At 28.3% G+C, this 8958-nt stretch overlaps 1 protein-coding gene across 2 annotated transcripts in view; it reads left to right on the forward strand.

Annotated features, from left to right (window-relative positions):
• Positions 1-8958, forward strand: part of LOC107453857 (synaptotagmin-12-like) — a 45459-nt gene that overhangs the window by 1420 nt on the left and 35081 nt on the right. The gene's annotated exons all lie outside the window — the stretch shown is intronic.

The following is an 8958-nucleotide window of genomic DNA, read 5'->3' on the forward strand; positions in this document are numbered from 1 at the left end:
CTCTTTAAAATTATTATGAGTCATTTAAAAAACATAAAGCAATGCAATACTTGTTCTACGTTCATTAAAGTTTGAAAAATAAGTTTTATATCCTAAATTAACAAAAAAAGGAAAATATATTGACACCAAAATATTTTTCTTTTGTAGAGAAACTTTGAGGGATATAACAACTCCCATCTCATAATATTACTAAATATCAGAATTACATTGGATTATTAATTTTTTTTTTTTGATAATTTGAAATGTATACGAGCGTCTCTGTAAGTAAACGAGCGTCTGAAAGTAAATTTTCATTCCTGCAGAAGCTTCTTTCAACGTCTACTGATGTTATAGGGGTGTACTTGAAAAAGACGGTCTCACTTACTGACAATTCTTCTTCAATTTGAAAAGATTTTGCTTCACCTGTTAATATCCTATAGATTTTCTTCATTGTTTGGAAGCCAGTGTAATAATGAAAATTGATAAAAAATAATAAAAATTGGAAAAAATTAACCGAAAACTTTAAAAAATGCATTAAAATGCAAAATACGCCCCAAAATTTAAAGAAAAATGCCCTATAAATCTAAAAAAATGCTCTAAAGGACAAAAAATGTCCAAAAATGCAAAAAATGCAAAAAAATGCAAATGTCATCAAAATCCGGGCCTTAATTATCCCCTAGGATTCAGTTATTACACGTTTAATAAATAAAGACACAAATGTTTTTTTTTAAATTATTACTGTTGATAAAAAAATTTTAAAGTCAATAGAAATATTAGTAAATGTGAAGAAAAAAAGAACTTAAAATGTAAGTTAAAGTATCTCAAAGAATTTATACAGGTTCAAGTCTTCCACTTTAAAATAAATCTAAGGTTCATTTACCGACCAGACCACCTAATTGAGTTCGCAATCACTATCAAAAATTCTGGATCAAATTACGGTAAAAAGTACCGCACTCATGGTGCCAGTACTTTTCACCATGAAATCCATTTTTACCTTAAAATTTTACGAAATAAAAGATCTGGTGTACCCAAATTTTTGTAGTAATATTTATAATAACATCACTGAATCGCTGTAATAAAATAAATATTGGTTCCAAAAATTACGATATAAATTTTACAGAAAAGAAGGTTTTACGAATGCTGCACTCAGCCTTCATAAACGTGTTACAGTAATTTGGTACGAATTTTTTACAATGTTATAGAAGAACACACTTAGTTAACTTCACTTTATCCTCATTCACTTAGCCTTGTCTTGAACACGCGCTTTCCTTAACATTTTTACTAATTTTCTCTCTTTAGAAATAAGTTTTTACACCACATTTATAAAGAGAATAAAGTTAAACGAAAAAATTATATTTTAACTTCCTTTATTTTACATTACATAAGGTAAAAAATTTGCTTTATTTTGGATGACATTAAAGCAACTATTTATTTAATACTTAATTGAACTTTGTGTAAAGAAAACGCCTAATTGCATTTAGTACTAATATATTTTTAAGTTAATTTCTGAAAAACTTGATGCTTTTATGTGTAGCGAATTTCACATGGGTAAAAATAACTTTTTTTTTTCCAGAAAATACGATCTCACGAAATCTGATAAGTCTTTACATATACAATTATTTGAAACTAGAAAAATAGGTGTTTTCGTAGAATTAGCACAACAGCGCTTCCAGAATATTGTCTAAACCCTGCAGAACAATATTTTTATTATTATTTAAAATGAACTTTTTAGAATAATTTTATTTATAGCATCAACTTCATTGCATTCATTTCTCGTAAGGAATGAAAATTTAAAATTCTTTGAGTATCTTGAAGAAAAAAACTTTAATACTAGAAAAAAAGATTTGGAATATTCTAAAAGCATATTTTATTTTATTTTATTTTATTTTATTTTATTTTATAACCAGTGTTGAACAGAGGACTCGATTGATTCTAAGTTTATGAACGCCAATGTTCAGCTCCGTAACCTTATAATTTTTAACGCAACCCAGGAGACAAGGGAACTCCTTTATCAAGCGATGGGGCAAACTAACCTTCATGGAGGGTTTTTTATGGAACTGACCTGTTTTGCGTTACGTGGAAAGGAAAACCACGAAAACCTTTCATGGTTAGCTCGTCAGAAAGAGCATTCTAATCTATGATCCGTCTATCACCGAGATATTTTACGTCAGCACAGTGGTCAGCGCGAACCGGGTGCAGATTTCGTATCCACCAGCTATCGCTGGGAGTCGAACCTGTGTCACCTCATTCAGAAGCATTGATCTCTCTATCCTCTGAGCAATCGTAACCTCTTAATTAAAACATAGTGATGATTTTTCTAAGAAAACTTAATAAAATATAAATTAAAAAATATTCATAACTTAATTATATTTTAATGAGGCCATCTTGAAAAGTCATCCGGCATTGATCGTTTTCGTAACGGTATAGGTAGTGCCTCTGCTACCTTCTTATCGCAAAATGTTTTTTGAGAGACGTCAGAATATTGACATCATGTGGAATATTTCTCACAGAAAATATTTCTCGATATTCTTGAATAGGTAATTTTATTAATGTAGATGTAACAAGACTGAAATAACATTCAAATGCTTGCATAGTTTTATTCAAAATAATAACCAAACTTTCTAATCACGGAATTAATATTAAATTAATATACAACTATTAATATTATAAATAAAATAAATATCCTTTTATATAGGAAACAATTTAAGAAGTTTCGAGCATTTTTAATGCTTCTTTCAGTTTTATGTTTCCTCTGTTCCTCTGTTAAACTCAATCATCTTTGCAGTGATACAGATAAATATGATAAAACATAAAATGATAAAACATACCCGCAACAGCCAGTTTGTGGACCAGAGGGGTCATGTCTCCACAATTTCGCGACCAACTGCGTGATTGTCGTAATACGGTGCGCACATGCCGCCTTTTCTAACACAGACAAGCTGACATCCATCATCCTAATAAATTACTTCTTGCTGCAAAATGAATAAATTTTTTACCTTAAGTCATCGATATTTTATATTCCAACGAATCGATATTTTTTTCCAACGAAATAAACCGAGTAATAATGTTTTGATTTTGCGTTTAAATTAACTTTCCTCAACCTTAATTGACTTTTTCACTTAACCTTTAAAATTAGTACTTAAGTCAATTTCTTGCATACCTGAATTTATATTTCAAAATATATCTTAGAATTATAATCGTAATCAATTTTCAAACAAGTTATATCTCTTTATAATTAAAGAATAAAAAATACTTGGCATATCAAATTCAAAAATATAATTTAGTCAAAATATTTTCAAGAATTAATAATTTGATAACAATTTTGACATGTTAAATATGTTTCAATGTTAATGGCATAACTCGTGGTGGCTCAGGGGATAGAACATTCTCCTTCCAATGAGGAGAACCGGGTTTGAATTCCAGCGATGTCTGGTCGATACGAATTCCACAGTTGGCTCACATCGACCACAGTGCTGACTTAAAATATCCTCAGTGGTAGACGGATCATGGGATAGAGTCCCCTTGCCGTCAGACTAACTGTGGGAAGTTTTCGTGGTTTTTCTCCCAGTGTAAAGCAAATGCGGGTTAGTTCCATCAAAAAGTCCTCCATGAAGACAAATTTCTCCCAATACTTGATTCAGGATTTCCCTTGTCTTCTGGATTGGGTTCAAAATTACTAGGCTACGGAGTTGAACATAAGTTTTCGTAAACCCAAAATTGGGTCAGTTGTTCAACGACGATTATGAAATAAAGTAAAATGTTAATGACAAGGTAGATAAAATGATTCGTTTGAAAGTAATATTTAAATTACGTAATTATCGTAATTTTTAAAAATTCTAAAGGTAAAACTTTAAAATTCCTCTTTCGGGGTTCTTTTTTTTAAATTTCATTTTTTGTTATACTTTTTGACGTTCTTTAAGTTACAAAAATTCTCCTCTCAACTAAAATCCTCAGTATAGTTTAAGTGACGCTTTAATCGCTACAATTTATTTTAATCTATCTTAAAACGATTTTTTTATTTTAGCACCAAATAATTTCAAACGATTTCAACTCATTTAATGTTTTTCTTTACTTTGACGATTGTAATTTTTTCTAGTAATGTATTTTGTTGGATATTCTTTCTTTCTCAAATATTTTCTGCGTTTATTCAATTTATATTACATTTTATTACTTATAAAATTCTTCATTTTCAATTTTAAAAGCTTAATAACATACTAAAAAGTTTAAAGTTAAGTTTTAAACAAAATTTTATGGTTCAACACAAATATTTAAAAATACAGAAATGATTCAAACTCTGTAAGAAATTCCATATCAAATTGCAGTATCAGTATAAAATAATGGCATCGCAAAATCCATTTTAACACTAAAAATATTACACCGTAATTTTTGCAGCAATATTTATTTAATTACATTGATTTTGAGATAATTATTAGTATAAAAACTACGGTATATCAGACTTTTTGATCCGTAACATGTTCCGGCAAAAATGGATTTCACGACGCAAAGTACCCTTTGTGCCGGTACTTTTTATCATAATTTGGTACTTTTTATCATAATCCGGAATTTTTTACAGGGGACAAACATTACAAACTCTAATCAATACAAACTTCAGTTAAATACATCAAAATCTTCCCCTACTTTCAGTTTTATTTTTGGCAAAGAGTATAATCCACTCAAAATAATTATTTCTCTCAAGAAAAAATTGGCATTAGTAGTGCTGTACAAATTTAAATAGCAATTGCTTATTAATACTAAACTGGATAAATTCTGAAACTCTAAGTTTTTCGTATTTTATTTATTTTAAATAAGAGTTGTAAAGTGAAAGTTTAAAAAACCAACTTGAAAATTAGCTTAAAATTATTTGTTGAAAAATTACCAAATAAATGAAAAATATAATTAAATTTAAGCAAACTTTTGCAACCGAAATAGCGCCTTATTTTTGAAAAACCATTGAAGTCTTAAATAAACTTTTTTAATATTTGCTTCAAAACATATCAAATCTTTACACGTATTGATAGCTTAATCGCCTTTTTGCTAAGTTAATAAACTATGAAGAAACATTTGCTGAAAAATTACTACCTAAGTGAAATAATTATGATAAATTTAAAGCAAAACGTTATAGTCAAAAGTAAAGATGGACATCATATTTAGGATTCATATTTAGGATTTTAAAACCCCTATATTTATAATTACTTCAAAATTTATAATTCTATTTCAAATACTTTTTTTCAACTCCAAAAACTCTTACTTTTAAAAACTTCGGCTCGATTGACGAAGCTCAATTGATTTCCATTAAAAACTTCAGCTAGATTGACGAAGCTCAATTGATTTCCATTAAAATTTTCAGCTTGATTGACGAAGCTCAATTGATTTCCATTAAAAACTTCAGCTCCATTGACGAAGATCAATTGATTTCCATTAAAAACTTTTGCTGGATTGACGAAGCTCAATTGATTTCCATTAAAAACTTCAGCTCGATTGACAAAGCTTAATTGATTTTCATTTAAAACTTCAGTTCCATTGACGAAGCTCAATTGATTTCCATTAAATTCCATTATTTATTTATTTATTTGGATATTTCATTTTTTGTTAATTTTATCTTGCATACAAAAGAGTTTATGTATTTTTGGAGAAATTCGATGATATTTGCGGACAAGTGGGAAAATTTGAAGACATTTTTTGACCTCAAAGAGTTTGAAAGTTTTTGTTTCACTATCAATGAAATTCGAGGACTATCCCCAAGATTCGAAGGCATCTGGTCACCTTAGGTACAGGCTTTTAAAAATTCTTTCGCAATATTTTCAACTCTCAAATCTCTTTCAATTAAAAGCATCATCTAAGCTGAAATTCTTTTTCAGCATCAAAGTTAAGTAGCAAGATGAAAGGTATAAATACAGTCCTTTTAAAAATTCCCCGAGAAAGTTAATGTCTCGACTTTATTCTCAACCGCCCATACGTGCACCTCTTACAGCATAGTTAGAAATAATTTCATTTTGTCTCAACCACCAACATAAAAATATAATTTACCATCATCTCAACTCGAGATATCTTCCCTATTTCCCCACCAATTCCCTACAATCAATAGAGAAGATATACACCCCTCCTACAAGCATCTCCAAAAGCGAGGAAGAAACTGAGATTCATGAATAATAAAATGTGGAAGGAAATGTGAAACTGTCTCACTTTCAGACACCATATGGTATGGGTATCCATTTTATCTCGAACACTGCTTTCTCTTTACCCATTATTAATGAGAAAAGAGATAGAGGTTGAAATTGTTTTTATCTTAGTGGTGATGAAAGATGCGTGGAGGAAGCGCATATCTTGGCAAAACGAAGGATAGTACGTCGAATGCAATATATACGGTTTAGTACGTTGGTAAATGTTTTTGATAAGGTTTTTAAATTGAGCACGGTGGTGTAATTTAAAATGGGATAAAATATTTACTATTTTAAAAATTTAAACTCTCTCTATATATATATCTCTGAAATATAAAATTAATTATTTAAAAAAGAGATATAAACTTTTTTCAAAAAAATAAAAATTATAATAATAATTATTATTGCAAAAATTATTATGAATATTTAAAAAAATTATTACAAAAATTTCATTTATAAAAAAATGGTTATTTTCCAAATAAAGATTCTTTATACTTAATTCCGATTTATAAAAATTAAATTAATAAAAATTTATATTTATTTATAATGTTCCATTGGTATATTTTTGTTATATGATTATATTTCAATAAAGTGATCATACAAATTTATTTTTATTAGAATATATTTGATAATTTTTATTCATAAATAAAAATTATTAAAATGTATTGAAAACATTATATTTTAAAATATATTTGTGATAAAAAAATATAAAAATCTCAAGTCATCATCATCATAAACGGTCAAAGGAAATTTTCTTTTCTTTTCTGGCGCTACAGCTTACAGTAGGCCTTGGCTTACGGAACAAACCTTTCTGTTCTTAGCCTTACATTTCTATTTTAAAATTTCCATTATGGTAACATCTTTTGTAATATCCTCTAACTATCTCTTTTTGAGATGGAAAATATTGAAAACTTGGAAAATAATGCAAATAATAAACTTTGGTAAGACAAATTTAAAAAAAATCTAAATTTGTTAATTCTAAGGAGACAGTATTTGAAATTCAACATTTACAAATAAAGTCAATTGGAATGGTTCATTTTTAAAATGATTTACGAAGGTTATTATATTCAAGGATTCAACGAAAAAAAATTTTTAACTTTAAGCCCAATACATTTACAACTAAAGCTGTTAAAGAATTTCATCATTTAGTAATTTTCGATGCACATACTGGTGGTATTAACTTTTAAAATTGAAAAATCCTGTAACAGGAAGCCTGTAAAACGCGCTCAAAACTTCGACAACTTTCAAGTTGTAATATTTACCCAACAGCAAACTTTTCTGACAATATAATTCTTAAACTCCGCAAGATATCATAATTCTTTATTTCATACTTTTTTTTCAATACTTAAAGAACCACTGTATGCAAAAAAAAATTTTAACAATGAATATTAGATGAACTTAAAAAAATATTATATGCTTTTGATAATTTTCTGAAATTTAGAGCCTCTTCCACATTATCAATGAAATCGGTATAAACCTAAATTTACCCATTCAAATTTCCTATGCATATTTTATAGAAACTTTCATTCCAGCGAAAAAGTTACTGAAAAAAAGACAAACAATTAAGTGTCAACTTTTCAATTGTTCTCTATCAACTCCATTGCACCAAATAGATTAAACATTTTAGTAAATTTAATTAACTGTATTTTTTTAAAAAAAAAACTAGTATTTCATCGAAATTACATAGCAATGAACTGCTAATTAATAAGATACAACTATGACTATCAAAAAATATCAATTGTATTTTAATGTGTAATATAAATATGACAAATATGACAAATGAAAAAAAAAAGAAATGAAAAAAGTTTTTACAAATTGTTAACTGTATAATTCTTTAATTTTCTTAAGGTCTCTGTGACCGAAAATTTTTAAACCACTCTAATAAGATAGATCAATAAGATAAGGCAACTAATTAATAAGATGGCTTAATGAGATAAAATAGATAATGGGTAATTAAAACGATACGACTATGACAGTAAAAAAATATAGATTGAATACTTGCAACTCAAGAAGAAGACTATCACAGATACACTGACACATGACCTATGACCTCAGCTCCAGCTGACAGTTTGTAAACAGATAGCTTGTTAAAGTCCATCAGCTAAGTTTCGCCACATAAGTTAGAATGTTAATTAACATGAAGTCAATTGAATTGCTCATTAAATTTGTTAAAATATAATTATTTCTCGTAACGACTTTTACTTAACTTATATTTAACATTTTTTGTATAATTTATTGTAACCGTAATATTTTTGTGTTTTGTGTTCATGGCAACTTAGATACACAATTAGTTTGTTAATATTCTACATGTCTGCCTCTGTGATAAATAAGAAATATATAGCGAAAGAATTGAAATCTTTGCCAAAGAATCTTCGTTAAAAAATATAGAATGTGCCACTTAAGAGAATAGAGACAATGAAAATATGAAAAATCTGAATAAATATGACAACCAAAGCTGACGTCTTCAGGGGGTATCAGCTCCGGAAGTCATAAGAGCAAAACCTTTTCTATTGAGAGAGCAAGACAAAAGTCTAAAATTGCTCCCTCTGTACCCCAAAGGTTTTGCCGAAGTCCAGGAATAGAATATAATACATAATATATAATATAAAATACATAAAGCAAATACAGAAGATAAGGGAATTGATACTTGTCGGGCTTGGTTAATTCAAAATAGAATGCAAAAAACTGTTGCTAACATAAAACAAATGCCACGTTTCACCAACCAATCAGGATCGAGATACCCACATAACGTCACTTACAGGTATCCCATTATGCACCGAAGAGCCATTACATTATGACCAGTTAAGTAGCAAGATGAAAG

Source organism: Parasteatoda tepidariorum, chromosome 4 (genome assembly GCF_043381705.1).
Source record: "Parasteatoda tepidariorum isolate YZ-2023 chromosome 4, CAS_Ptep_4.0, whole genome shotgun sequence".
Taxonomy (NCBI): domain Eukaryota; kingdom Metazoa; phylum Arthropoda; class Arachnida; order Araneae; family Theridiidae; genus Parasteatoda; species Parasteatoda tepidariorum.